Raw genomic sequence first — 16,185 nt, forward strand, 5'->3', positions numbered from 1 at the left:
TTGTACAGTACTGAGATTATAATCATTCTATCCACATTCACTGGATATGAGCAGTCGCGCACTCTGATTGGCCACTCTGTTATTAGGATATCGGCTCACATACCACGAGTAGAGAAAAACAAAATCGCTGCTTTATCAAGTATTTAAAAGAAACAGGAATAGTTAAAAGAATATAGCACCCCCCATCTCCTATTCCACACTCCAGCCCAGTCAATGGCAGAAACGCACCTTTAAATTGGTTTGCCAACCATCAAAAAACCCTAAAGAAGAATAACAACAAAATGGCGATCTGCAATTAAAGAAAAACTACAGTCTGCTTAGTAGTAATGCTACAACCCCAAATCAGAAAATTGAGACAGTATGGAAAATGGCCATTTAAAAATAAATAAAATAAAAAGTTATTTCTAAATTTACTTTGACTTGTATGTCATTGCAGACATTATGAACCCAAGATACTTCATGTTTTTGTCTGGTCAAGTTCACTTTGTTTGTTAAAATACATCCATTCCTGTGTTTCAACATTCCCCCCAAAAAAGTTGGGACGAGGCAAATTAGGGCTAGTAATGACAGAAAACAATTAAATAATAATGGGATTTGAAACATGTGATGTCAACAGGTGATTGTAATCATGATTTGGTACAAAATCAGTGTCCAGGAAATGCCTAGTCTTTGAGCCGAGGATCTCCAGTTTGTTAACAAATGCGTGAGAATGTTTTAAAAACATTTTAATAACAATGTTCCGCAAAGAAAGACAGGAAGGGATTTGGATGTTCTACTCTACATGGTGCATAATATCATTTAACGATTCAAGGAATCTGGAGGAATTTCAGTGCATAAAGGGCAAGGGCGCAAGCCTAAGCTGAACACCCATGATCTACGATCCCTCAAATGGCACTGCATCAACAATCATCATTCATCTATAGCTGATATAACCACATGGGCTCGGGATTACTTTGGTAAACCTTCATTTATGAATCCATGCTTCCCAGTCCCTGAGGCAGTGAAGCAACCCCAAACCATAGCATTTCCACCACCATGCTTCACAGTTGGCTTGAGGTTCTTGTCCTGAAAAACTATTTTTGGTCCATGCCACATATGTACTCTTACAGTGGCAAAATGACTCTACCTTTGATTTGTCTGTCCAGAGCATGTTATTCCAAAAGGCCTGGTCTTTCACATTTAACTTTCCTTTTAGCCAGCAAAGGCTTTTCCTGGCACACCTCCCACGCAGGTCAAATTTGTGCAATCTCTTTCTGATTGTAGATGTATGCACTTTCACACCAACAGCTGCAAGAGTTATCTGCAAATCCTTTGATGAAATTTTGGGGTTCTTGGAGACTTCTTTTAGCATCAAACGGGCTGCTCTTGGGCTAAATTTGCTGGGGCAGCCAGTCCTGAACAAATTGGCAGCTGTTTGAGATCTACGCCACTTGTAGAGGATTTTCCTTCCAGTGGAATGATTTATTTTGAATAATTTAGAGATATGTTTTTAAATCCTCTGCCAGATGCATAGGCATCCACAATGTTTTTTTTTCTCCTCTGAGGTCCTTAGAGAGCTCTTTAGATCTTGGCATGATGACACCACACAATTCAATAACAAAGAACACCAGACACCAAAGGTCAGGTTTAAATAAAACAGGTTCCGCCTGCAGGAGGTTCTCATCAATGGCACCTAATCTGGAACAGCTGGTTCTAATTTTATGGACTTGAAAGTGTGATAAACGTAGGGGTGTACTTACTTTTTCTTGACTGATTCTTTTTTTTTATTTCATTTAAATTATGAAAATGCCTACAAAATGTCAATGTCATTTGTTGCAATACATCATTATGTGTAGGCACCGTATCAAAGATATTTAAACAATCAAATGTTTCACTATGTTGAGAAAAGCCTACAATTTCCATGGGATGTATTTATTTTTTCACACGACTAAGTAGACACCAAAAAATCTAAATATACACACAGAGTATGGGTACAAGTCGCTGCATGTAAAAATATGGCAGAGTTATAGTGATTTTATATCCTTAAATGTAACCACACACAATGCACACATGCCTTGTGGTCATTATACAAGCAATAATTTGGTTTATGATGATTGTATTTTGATTCATATGTACTCTCTCTCACACACACACACACACACACACACACACACACACACACACACACACACACACACACACACACACTTCATCTTATGCTGATTATATATTGATCCAAAGCCAGTCATGTTGATTTTCAGGAAAGAATAAATGAAGTTAATTCTCATCTCATTCTCATTATCTCTAGCCGCTTTATCCTGTTCTCCAGGGTCGCAGGCAAGCTGGAGCCTATCCCAGCTGACTACGGGCGAAAGGCGGGGTACACCCTGGACAAGTCGCCAGGTCATCACAGGGCTGACACATAGACACAGACAACCATTCACACTCACATTCACACCTACGGTCAATTTAGAGTCACCAGTTAACCTAACCTGCATGTCTTTGGACTGTGGGGGAAACCGGAGCACCCGGAGGAAACCCACGCGGACACGGGGAGAACATGCAAACTCCACACAGAAAGGCCCTCGCCGGCCACGGGGCTCGAACCTGGACCTTCTTGCTGTGAGGCGACAGCGCTAACCACTACACCACCGTGCCGCCCTGAAGTTAATTCTATTAAAAAGTAATAATAAATTGATTTATGATCATAATGACAGTAAAATACAGTAAAGACACAGATTGTTTATACTGAAGGGTGAATGGTTGTCTGTGTCTATGTGTCAGCCCTGTGATGACCTGGCGACTTGTCCAGAGGGTGTACCCCGCCTTTCGCCCGTAGTCAGCTGGGATAGGCTCCAGCTTGCCTGCGACCCTGTAGGACAGGATAAAGCGGCTAGAGATGATGAGATGAGGTTGTTTTCTGCTAAATCACAGGCCTCAAATCAAAAAGTGTATTATCCTAATTCCAGTGCCTGCAGCATTATACAGTGGTGCTTGAAAGTTTGTGAACCCTTTAGAATCTTCTATATTTCTGCATAAATATGACCTAAAACAACATCAGATTTTCACACAAGTCCTAAAAGTAGATAAAGAGAACCCAGTTAAACAAAGGAGACAAAAATATATTTGGTCATTTATTTATTGAGAAAAATGATCCAATATTACATATTTGTGAATTGCAAAAGTATGTGAACCTCTAGGATTAGCAGTTAATTTGAAAGTGCATTGTTCCCCTCCCCAGGAGTGGTTGACCAACAAAGATCACTCCAAGAGTGAGGCATGTAATAGTTGGCGAGGTCACAAAGGACCCCAGGGTAACTTCTAAGCAACTGAAGGCCTCTCTCACATTGGCTAATGTTAATGTTCATGAGTCCATGATCAGGAGAACACTGAACAACAATGGTGTGCATGGCAGGGTTGCAAGGAGAAAGCCACTGCTCTCCAAAAAGAACATTGCTGCTCATCTGCAGTTTGCTAAAGATCATGTGGACAAGCCAGAAGGCTATTGGAAAAATGTTTTGTGGACGGATGGGACCAAAATAGAACTTTTTGGTTTAAATGAGAAGCGTTATGTTTGGAGAAAGGAAAACACTGCATTCCAGCACAAGAACCTTATCCCATCTGTGAAACATGGTGATGGTAGTATCATGGTTTGGGCCCTTTTTGCTGCATCTGGGCCAGGACAGCTTGCTATCATTGATGGAACAATGAATTCTAAATTATACCAGCGAATTCTAAAGGAAAATGTCAGGACATCTGTCCATAAACTGAATCTCAAGAGAAGGTGGGTCATGCAGCAAGACAACGACCCTAAGCACACAAGTCATTCTACCAAAGAATGGTTAAAGAAGAATAAAGTTAATATGTTTTGGAATGGCCAAGTCAAAGTCCTGACCTTAATCCAATCGAAATGTTGTGGAAGGACCTGAAGCGAGCAGTTCATGTGAGGAAACTCACCAACATCCCAGAGTTGAAGCTGTTCTGTACGGAGGAATGGGCTAAAATTCCTCCAAGCCGGTGTGCAGGACTGATCAACAACAGTTACCGGAAACGTTTAGTTGCAGTTATTGCTGCACAAGGGGGTCACACCAGATACTGAAAGCAAAGGTTCACATACTTTTGCTACTCACAGATATGTAATATTGGATCATTTTCCTCAATAAATAAATGACCAACTATAATATTTTTGTCTCCTTTGTTTAACTGGGTTCTCTTTGTCTACTTTTAGGACATGTGTGAAAATCTGATGTTGTTTTAGGTCATATTTATGCAGAAATATAGAAAATTCTAAAGGGTTCACAAACTTTCAAGCACCCCTGTATGTTTTAATGAGTGAGCCAAGGCCATTTTTGAATTAAGCAGTTATTCATTCTGGAGTGTTTTGCATGCTAACGTAATACATTTCCTCAAGTTATTCTAAATCAGGTATAGTTACAACACAAATTCTACAGCTGCAATGTGCATCACCTTTTTTTTTTTTGATCCTATGGTGTGGTAGACAGGCCAAGGCCATGACTGTACCCTATTGAGTGTTGTGCTCATTTGCACCCGCAACCTGTATCAATCTTCAAGCTGATTTGATTCCAGTCATTTTGAATCATGTATTGTACGCTCTGAATGCTGTGTTGTTCACGACATATCACTTCTTATCATATGTTTTGATTCTACCTGAATTGACCAATCATACTGGAAAATTTGGTTCGGTTGTTACAAAATACATGAAGTGTGAGATGTCCTGCCCAGTAGAAAATGTTGAAGTGGTATGATGTTAACCAGTGAGATTATTTGTATACACTGTGTATTTTTGAAACGGTATAAAATGAGAACTTTGTGATTTTGAGTCGGTTCACTCTGCAGACCGAACTTGGCTTTTATTAATCGATTTAATAAAAGTCTAAACTTTTCTGCAACCTCTTTGAATCATTTTTATTTGGGAGAGTTTAAGTTTTGAGAGTTTCCATGACACAGTCCCCTGTAAGCTAATTAGCCTACTAATAGAAATGAAAGAAACCAGGAGCAAGGCTGGGGCTTACCACAGCAGAGGGACTAGCTGAAAGAAGAGACTCCTGATGCTACAGTACATACCATACGTGAATATACCACACAATCCAAATAACACCCCGAGTACTCTACTGTAAGAGACTCCACCACCTGGGGTTCAGCCTGCAACCTGTTTTAGCGGAACAGAGGAACAGACACAATCCTAATTATCACAGTATTTAAAAAAAATAAAAATAAAGAAAGAAAGAAAAACAAATACCCACTAAGACACAGGCCTCTAAATGATCAAAAATAAAGAAAACAAAAACACAAAACCAACATGGAGAATAAAAACTACTGTAGAGTATAGACAAAACCAACGAAGAGGCAAAAACACTGTCAAGTAGAGATAAAACAGTAGCATCACTAAGGAGTGGAAGCAGTGAATTGATCAAGGCCCTCCACCATCATGCACAGGGAAACAGAGACGCAATTCTCCCAAAGCTCGCCTCACGAGTGACAACAGCCCAGAGACTAAAAGAGAGGGTTAAATAAGCTAAAAAACAAAAACAAAAAAGTTGATGAAATAAAACAAGACAGCCTACCTCGAAGCGGCCTTAAGCAGGACTCAAAGTGGAACAATGCTGCTCCGGATCAGCAGCAAAGATCCGAGCCCACTACAGAACCAGGAGGAGAGATAATACCATTGAAGCAGAGGTAGCTATAACACCGGTGAGTCCAGCTGTAAACATACAACACAGGAAAATGGTAAGAGTGCAAACCTTAAAACCAGAGGTGGGTCGTAATGCATTTAATAGGATTACATTTACTCCATTGCATGCACTTAACTAACTTTTTCCAATAAATTGTACTTACTGGAGTAGTTTTAATGCATAATACTTTTCACTCTTACTCGAGTACATTTACAATTAAAACAATTACATTAGGCTACACGTCTCACTATTTTTATTTTGTTTATTAAATTATTTTTATTCACACCCACACATTGTCTACGACGACTAATGCTTTGATACATGCAGTTTGAACCCAAATGGGCAAACAAATAGTCCTGGTCTTTAAGTTTTAAGAGATTAAACAGTGTTGTGACATTGGTATTGGTTTCAAAATAAGCACTGTGTTTTAAGAAAAAAAATAGAAGGTGCACTTTATTTTCATTCACTTTTGCTTTTCAGAGGTTTGTTTATTCATCGCACATACACACACAGCTCTGTGTTGCTCATCTCTCTCTTTTCTTATCCTGGAAGATTTATGAAATTAAATTGAGGCAATTTTGACACCAGTTATCTGTCCATCCATCATCCGTAACCGCTTATCCTGGGCAGGGTCACGGCCAAGCTGGAGCCTATCCCATCTGACTATGGGCGAGAGGCGGGGTACACCCTGGACAAGTCGCCAGATCGTCACAGACCTGACACACAGAGACAAACAATCACTCACACTCACATTCACACCTACGGTCAATTTAGAGCCACCAGTTACCCTAACCTGCATGTCTTTGGACTGTGGGGGAAACCGGAGCACCTGGAGGAAACCCACGCAGACACAGGAAGAACATGCAAACTCCACACAGAAAGGCCCCCGTCAGCCACTGGGCTCGAACTCAGAACCTTCTTGCTGTGAGACAACAGCGCTAACCACTACACCAGCGATAACAGCGATAAATATTTAATTTATTTTTATGGAATTTTTTTAAAATTAGAAATAGAACTTGAAAAAGCAGATTTTATGTTGTGTTTATTATACAAGAACTTCGAATTTTTATTTCGGGCTTAACTGATATTCTGATGCATTTGAATGCCATACGTCATGGATGTAATAAATCAAATGAAGTTACTACTTGAGTAATCATTTTATGGATATTCTCATTTACTCATACTCAAGTCATTATTCTGATGAGTACTTTCCAGAGGTGGGGACTTGAGACTTGGGGACTTGGACTCGAGTCGACTCGAGTCACTGTTTTCATGACTTGTGACTTGACTTGAAAAAACATGAAAATACTTGAGACTTGACTCGGACTTGGAAGTTTAAGACTCGGGACTTGACTTGACTTGACACATGATGACTTGAGTGTTATTTCCATCGTGTTTTTATTGTAAAAATAAAATGTAATATGCACATACTTCAGTAATTTTGATTGCACTGCCGTTGGGTTGTCACCGCCCTGTCCATCAGGCACGCTCTCTGCGTGGGCTATATACCACGCCCCATGCCACGATGTGTTCACAGATTTCACATCATATCATCATGTCAGCCATCCCAAGAGTAATCACTTTCGGCTTCAAGGGCTACTGCCTAGAAGGTAAACGACGAACGGCGCAGTGCAAGATTTGCAACGTGACGATTTCTGACAGCCAGACCACGACCTCCAATTTCGTCCGGCATTTGAAGATCCATTCTGCCCAGTAAGTTTATTAATGTGTTGTTATTTGGTGATAGCAGCTAAACTCCTCGTTAGCCAATGTTAGCCACGAGAGTGAGCGGTAGGAGGATTTTAGCCGTTGCAGATGTAGCTAGGGATTCAGTTTATTATTGTGAAATTCTTATGTGAATGCTGGTAAGCAGGGGCGCTGGCAGAAATTTTGGGCCCCATGAAAGATTAGAATTTTGGGCCCCCCAACTTTGCCCACCCTCGTCACAATTGCACTGTTGTCATTATTTGACTTTTGATAGCCCATGGACCTTGAGTTTGTGACTTTGTTATTACATTTTATGTATTAACCTACCAGGGACTAGATGAAAACTGGTCATTCCACACACGTAACCATGTCAAACACTTGACTGGTGTCCGTTATTAGCAACACTTTAATCTAGCAAACTGTATATGGCGCTCGCTCATTAAAAACTTCAATCCTAAAGCATTTATGGGTTGTATTGCTGCTTACCTTCTTCTCCAAAGGGGGGTTCAGTGGTTTGGTAGAGCGGAGGTCCCCCTGAGGCTGAATCTGTGCATATTTAGGGCACCCCATTAGTTATGAAACTGGTTATTAGCACTAGTTATTAGCACCAGCATAACGTAATATTTCATCTTGTTTATCACACGTCAGTTCAGTTATTAAAATGGAAAAAATGTCACTGTACAAACTGTAAAAGTGTTCTCTTGATAGGCTAATCCAACCACGTTCATACTGTTCATTTACCATTCGCTAATATTTTGAACACACATGTGAGTGATAGCTACCTTTCTTTGGGAAAAACTGAGTGACCAGTTGCCTGCCTCTCCAGTCCCTCTCAGCTTTCAGCTGCCTTTCTTTACGTTTTTGACTGCCACTCTTCATATTTAGCGATCATAGACTGTACGCACTCCACTGCTGGCTGGCTGGCTGCTGCACCGCGACACAGCAGCAAGTAGCGTTGCACTGATCAGCACACAGATTTAACGCATCGCGCTTCTACCAGAACTGGACCGTACCATTTCGCAAAAGGGGGAGGGTTAAATGACAATATGTTGAAGAACTCAAGAAATAGACAACCTTGTTCAATTAGCTCATTTTACCAGATGGAATATTGCATTGTTGTTATTTCAAAAGTCTTATTAAAATCATTAAAAGCATATTATCAGCCCCTTAAAGGGCCCCATGGCAGTGCTGGGCCCCTAGAATTGTTCTAACCTTTCCCCCCCGGTGGCGCCCATGCTGGTAAGCAATGTAGTTACGTCAAGTTTAATGATATTGTATATCAGTAGTAGTAAGTTGATTGTGCACTTTGCAGTCGTGATGCTGAATAACATAAGCAGCTTCCTACCCTGTTGTTCTGTTTCAGGGTTAAGCTAATGGTCAGCTTGTGAACATGTACACGTTCATGAGCAGTACAAATTCGTGTAAGTGCGTTCGTGTACATTAGCCAGACTGTCCATAGGGCAGAGAGGCAGGGGAGTTTATCATAGCCGTTTGAAATAGCAGTGCAGCAACCTGCACATTTTTTTCGTCACACTACCCGATCAAAAAAGAAAAGAAAACTCCGTCCCACTGCCTATCATGCACTATTGAAAAAAGCGCCACGATTTGGATTCACCAACATGCCACTCGCTGTTTGAATACAGGCTAGCAGCAATACTAAACTCTGCAAAATAGGCTGACTGTGCGCGGGAGTCTCGGTTCCCGCTGTAACACAGTGTTACGAAAATAAATTGTGCAGTCATCCAAACCATGCATTTACATTTAGTATATCAGGCTACCAGGCCGCCAAAACAATGGTTCGAATGACTACAATTTAGAGAACACAACTCTATAACTGAACAGGTGCACTGGATATTTCCCAGTGAGGTAATTTAAAAAGTCTCTGGGTAATTGTTGAAGGAAAGATGAATCCCGCGCGCTGTCCTTTCCGTATTGTTCCCGAAACGTTGCACTTGTGGTAAGGAGGACAGTGCGTTAGCCACGACCGAAACGTTGTGAGCAAAGTTTCTGTGGAAAGGAATGCGCGGGATGCATATTTCATTTAACATTTATTTTCGTAACAATCTATTATAGCGGGGCGGCACGGTGGTGTAGTGGTTAGCGCTGTCGCCTCACAGCAAGAAGGTCTGGGTTCGAGCCCCATGGCCGGCGAGGGCCCTTCTGTGCGGAGTTTGCATGTTCTCCCCGTGTCCGCGTGGGTTTCCTCCGGGTGCTCCGGTTTCCCCCACAGTCCAAAGACATGCAGGTTAGGTTAACTGGTGACTCTAAATTGACCGTAGGTGTGAATGTGAGTGTGAATGGTTGTCTGTGTCTATGTGTCAGCCCTGTGATGACCTGGTGACTTGTCCAGGGTGTACCCCGCCTTTCGCCCGTAGTCAGCTGGGATAGGCTCCAGCTTGCCTGCGACCCTGTAGAACAGGATAAAGCGGCTACAGATAATGAGATGAGATGAGAATCTATTATAGCGGGAACCAAGACTCCCGCGCCAAAGTCGTTCTATATGTCCCCGCTCTGCACAGGCTGAGGCAGTCTCGGAGAGGGAGAGAGCACTTTTGCACACACCTCTGTAGCTTGTCATATGGGGTAAGATGATGTCACTTTTGCACGGGTGAACAGGTCTTCTTTTTGAGACCTAAATTATGTCTGACACATTTCTCTATCCGGGCGGCACGGTGGTGTAGTGGTTAGCGCTGTCGCCTCACAGCAAGAAGGTCCTGGGTTCGAGCCCCGGGGCCGGCGAGGGCCTTTCTGTGTGGAGTTTGCATGTTCTCCCCGTGTCCGCGTGGGTTTCCTCCGGGTGCTCCGGTTTCCCCCACAGTCCAAAGACATGCAGGTTAGGTTAACTGATGACTCTAAATTGACCGTAGGTGTGAATGTGAGTGTGAATGGTTGTCTGTGTCTATGTGTCAGCCCTGTGATGACCTGGCGACTTGTCCAGGGTGTACCCCGCCTTTCGCCCGTAGTCAGCTGGGATAGGCTCCAGCTTGCCTGCGACCCTGTAGAAGGATAAAGCGGCTAGAGATAATGAGATGAGATGAGACATTTCTCTATCCTTAGGGTTTTTTTTTTACTGGCGCAAACATACATCGGAGTCACTTCAGGTTTCTCCACGTGTATCTTATTAATAATAATCATCTCATCTGACGTGATTAGAGATTGGAGGAGCTCATGCCCCTGTTAACCCAAGGTGTCGTCCGGTCCTACCCTCTTTTAACTACGCACATAACAGAATGCCAATTCTCTGCATGAGTAGGCTACCATAATGGGGTGGTTTTTTCATTAATTTTTAATTTTTGCATTTACTATTTATATGTATTTATTTATATATTGTTTAGTTTTATTTTATTGTGAAAAATGAGACAGACAGCTCCCTGAATTTTTCATCTTCCTTTGCTGTTCTTAAACTTCAGGGTGTACAATTACATTAAACATAGTGTGTACGGCGTTAGACATGGTGTTCGACTTCGGCCCCAAAATTTCATTTCGGTGCATCCCTAATAATTAATTAGATGGCCTGTTACTGGATCAAGTAAAGGTGTTAGTAGCGGCTGCTGTTATTCCCATCACTGATCAGAAATAAATAAAATATAAAAATTAATGAATGTGCCAGGGATGTTTACTGACATTTACTTATGCATTGCCTTTTCAATGTATTAAATTCATATTCTGCTGCTAAAATTACGCCAATACGCCTAAGGTGACTTGACTTGGACTTGACTTGACTTGCCCAAGACAAAAAAGACTTGGGACTTACTTGGGACTTGAAGGTTAAGACTTGAGACTTGCACATGTGTGACTTGGTCCCATCTCTGGTACTTTCACATCTACTTGAATTAATATTAGTATAAAGTAACAATACTTTTGAGTACAGATTTTGTTTACCCACCTAAAGTCTCTAGAAAGACAAATCACAGAGAAACACGGCAATTCAACCAGCTAAACCAACTACAGACCATGCCACCATCATAGGGAGTGGTAGAGGATGTACGTCCAGGAAACAATCCCCAGCCTAGATATGCTGAGAAGGGTCCACCTCATAATTAAGGTGCCCGTGGACCAGCAAATCCAGCACAGAGACAATTTTAAGAGAGCAGGAAGAGAAGAGGAAGACCTAACCTGCTACAGTGGGACGACTTTATTCTCTCCTCGAGAGTGGCATTTTTTATTTTTGAAGGTTGTTCAAAAGCTTGATTTGAGTGACTATATATAGTCTATACAGAGCGCTGACCATAGAACATTTTCACAGAAAGCAATTTGAGTTAGTGTCCTGTGAGCACCAGAGGCACCAAATCAAAAATTAAATGTTTTGTGTGACAATTAGGTGACAACTTACCCAGTTCTTCCTGAAATGCAAGTATTGTTTGGCTGATTCTTGGAAAGCCACACCGAGCCTAGTTGAGTGTGGAAATTAGGCGGTACTCCATACCTGTGCCTAACTCACACTCCCTTAAAGTCATGACTCTTATTTCTCATTCTATCAGTAGGATTAATTCTGAAAACTGTATTTCATTGGTTAATGAATTATGGAATTTTTTGCTCATACTTCCAAAAGACATGGAAAGAGATACTCACCTGCTACTTCATCATGCAGCAAGACAATGAGACAACTCACACTACCAACACAAAGGAATTCTCCGAAATCTCCAATCACTTGGAATCCTTCACCCTTCTCCATCTTACCAAAAATCAGCTATTAATATTTCTCTCCCACTTCCTCCATAACTTCCTGCATCCTATAATCTCTTCCAGACCCTGACTCCTTTTCCTACCTACTATTTGAGTTAACTACAGACAACATTCCTCATCCATGGACTACGTCTGCCCTTGATCTCCTAAACCCAGGAAGATTTCGTACCCTGTTCCTTGGCTATCAGATATGCTGCTCAACAACTGAAGAGAAGAATTAAGAACAGTAGAAAGTGAGAAAGAGAGAAGATGGAAATCACAACACAGATCTTGTCTCTTACCCCATTCTCCTGTTGAAATTCTTATCTAAAGCAACTTCTGCTAAGATTGCCTTCTACAGGAAAAGCTGAAAATTTCTGCACAAAATCCTTGCAAGTTCCAAAAATTTTATTCACTACTTAACCTGCTAGGTCCTCCTGCACCGTCCTCCCTAACTGCTTAAGATTTTGCCACCATTTATGGTGGGAAAATTTGGGGAAAAAAAAAAACCTGCCAGACCTTCACTCCTACCCCTACACATTCTCTACCAGTGTTGTATAAAGTACTGGGAAATCACACTCAAGTAAAAGTATTGGTACCCTTCCAAAAAATGACTTTGGTAAAAGTCAAAGTCACTGACTGAAATGTTACTTGAGTTAAAGTCTTAAAGTATCTGACATTTCTTGCACTTAAGTATGACAAGTAATGCAAAAATAAATGTACTCAAGTAATGTAATTAAAAGTACACATAAAAGTAAACAAGCAAAGGCAATCTGAATTTGTAATATTTTGGTAAACTGAAGGTAATTTGTCACCAATGGTTCATGACAAGCAATTACACTGCTGAAAATAGAGGTGCACACACAACCATTATAAACAAGAAAAAAAATAAATTGGGAGAAAAATGAAGCTGCCTAGCAACAGAAGTGATCATCCAAGTCATCTGGTTCTGCAGTCCTACACCATGGATCCAGTTCCTTCCACAATGCTCTAGACCATCTCACAAGACTTCCTCCACTTGACCACTACAATGATTAATGGCTCTATAACATGTGGTCACATACCAACTGCATTCAAGAGAGTAAGAGTTGTTCCCATCTTGAAGAAACCCACTCTGGATCCCTCAGACATCAGTAACTACCTACTAGTATCACTTCTCTCTTTTCTTTCTAAAATCCTTGAAATGCACCATCCACTCTCTCTCTCCATCTCGCACAGAAGAACCTTCAAGATCTTAACCAGTCTGGCTTAATGTGGTACATTCCCTCATGGGCATGACTGAGAAGCTCCATGCCATTAGATAAGCCAAACTGTTGTCAGTCCTCATCCTTCTCGACCTTTCAGCAGTGTTTGACGGTCCATTATAAGACTTTCTTGTCCAGCCTCATGAGTCTTGGAATTTGTGGCACAGCATGGCAGTGTTTTGCTTCCTACCTGGAAGGTTGATCATATCAGGTGATGTGGAGGGGAGCCACATCTGCTCGTCAATAGGATTTGTCAATTACTATCCACACAAGCCCCTCAGGTGCTTGTTCTTGTCATTTCGAGACTGGACTACTCCAACTCGCTCCTGCCAGGTCTGCCTCTGAGCACCAGTCAACCTTTGCAACTGATCCAGAATGCAGCGGCATGATTTGTTTTAGATTAGATAAAACTTTATTGATCCCTTTGGGAGGGTTCCTTCAGGGAAATTAAGATTCCAGCAGCATCATTACAGATAAACAGAGAAAAGAAATAGAGAAAAACTCCTAGATAAATGAAAATAAATTAAGTATTTACATACACAAATATAAAAGAATAAGATATGGGGAAGAGAGGAAGGGGTTAGGGTAAGTAAGTGTGTGTGTGTGTGTGTGTGGGGGGGGGGGAGCAGGAAAGATATTGCACTTTATATTGCACATTGTCCAGTATTGCTTATTGTTAGGCTAGGCTACTGCTCCTTCCCGTCTTCTGTCCTCCTGTTACCCCTCCTCCTCCCCAGAGAGGAGTTGTATAGTCTGATGGCATGAGGGACAAATGAGTTTTTGAGTCTGTTCGTCCTGCACTTGGGAAGGAGCATTCTGTCACTGAACAGGCTCCTCTGGTTGCTGATGACGGTGTGCAGAGGGTGACTGGCATCATCCATGATGTTCAATAGTTTGTCTATAGACCTCTTCTCTGCCACCGTCACCAGAGAGTCCAGCTTCATGCCGACAACAGAGCTGGCCCCCCTGATCAGTTTGTCCAGCCTGGATGTGTCCTTCTTGGATGTGCTGCCCCCCCCAGCACACCACGGTGTAAAACAGGACACTAGCGACCACAGACTGATAGAACATCCACAGGAGTTTCCTGCAGATGTTAAAGGACCGCAGCCTCCTAAGGAAGTATAGCCTGCTCTGTCCCTTCCTGTATAAGTGATTGGTGTTGCAAGTCCAGTCCAGCTTGCTGTCCAGCCACAGCCCGAGGTACGTGTAGGAATCCACAGCCTCCACCTCGACTCCCTCGATCAGAACTGGTCGTGACCTTGGTCTGGACCTTGCAAAGCCAATGACCAGCTCCTTGGTCTTCGAGGTGTTGAACTGCAGATGGCTCCTGTTGCACCACAGAGCAAAGTCCCTCACCAGGCTCCTATACTCCTCCTCTCTGTCATCACTGATACACCCAACGATGGCTGTGTCATCGGCAAACTTCTGAATGTGACACAGCTCAGAGTTGTAGCAGGAAGTCCGCGGTGTACAAGGTGAAGAGAAGAGGGGCCAGCACCATGCCCTGGGGTGCTCCGGTGCTGCTAATTACAGTGTCAGATGTGATGTCCTTCAGCCTGACGTACTGCGGCCTGTCAGTGAGGTAGCTGGAGATCCAGGTGACCAGGCAGGGGTCCACTCGCATCCTGTTCAGTTTGTCCTGAAGCAAAAGGGGCTGGATGGTGTTGAAGGCACTCGAAAAGTCCAAGAAGAGGATCCTCACTGTGCCATTTCCCTTATCCAGATGCGAGTGGGCTCGGTGTAGCAGGTAGAGGATGGCATCTTCCACACCAACACCTGCCCAGTACGCAAACTGCAGACAGTCCTGGGCACGTTGTACCTGGGGTCTGAGGAGGCTGAGGAAGAGCCGCTCCAACGTCTTCATCAGATGTGAAGTGAGTGCCACCGGTCGGAAGTCGCTCAGCTCACTGGGCCGATTCTTTTTGGGAACTGGAACGATACATGATGTCTTCCAGAGGGTTGGCACTCTCCCCAGCTGCAGGCTGAGGTTGAAGATGAAGAACTTTCCCAAGTTCTCCCATACCACCCCATTGCTACTACCATCCTACACTGACTTCCTGTAGCTGCCTACATCAGATTTAACACACCAATGCTTGCTTACAAAGCCAAAAATGGACTAGCACCCACCTATCTGAAAGCACCCATCACACCCCACACTGTACCACACTCCCTCTGATCTTCCAGCAATGCTTGACTGGTCCAGCCATCTCTCAGGGTATAAGGAAGGCAGGTATCAAGACTCTTCTCTGTTCTGGCACCTAGGTTGTAGAACAAACTTCCTCTAGATTTCCAGACACTGAGTCATTGGCAGTCTTCAAAACAAACAACTGAAAGAAGCTGTGATACAAGCTTAGAAAAGCGTCACAGAATGCAACAGTTTGATGATGTCAGTGGGTTGCTGGCTTGATGCAAGCAAGGGATACGCAACCAAATATTAAATGTTATTTTCTTTAAGACTATCTATTCCTATACATTAGCGCAACTAAAAATCTGGTGGTCTGCCATCAAAGGTGCAACATTCTAAGTTGTTTAACACATCTAAATGCAAACATCAGGAAATGAAGGCTGAAATTCTGATCCATCGTCTCATTCATCTTTTGATCGCAAACCCAAATGTCTTCAGTGGATTAGCAGAAACAAGAATTGGCCTTGCTGTTCCAATACTTTTGGAGGGGGCTATATGGTTGGAGCAATAAAACGGAAACACAGCTTTACACTATATGGCTGAAAATTTGTGGACACCTGACCATCACACCCATATGTGGGCCTTCCCCAAACTTTTGCCACAAAGTTGGAAGCACACAACTCTGCAGAATGTCTTTGTATGCTATATCATTAAGAATTCTTTCATTGGAACCAAGGAGCCCAAACGTTCCAGTACGAACACGTTTGGACCT

The sequence above is a fragment of the Neoarius graeffei genome, chromosome 13 (genome assembly GCF_027579695.1).
Source record: "Neoarius graeffei isolate fNeoGra1 chromosome 13, fNeoGra1.pri, whole genome shotgun sequence".
In the NCBI taxonomy this organism is placed as follows: Eukaryota; Metazoa; Chordata; class Actinopteri; order Siluriformes; family Ariidae; genus Neoarius; species Neoarius graeffei.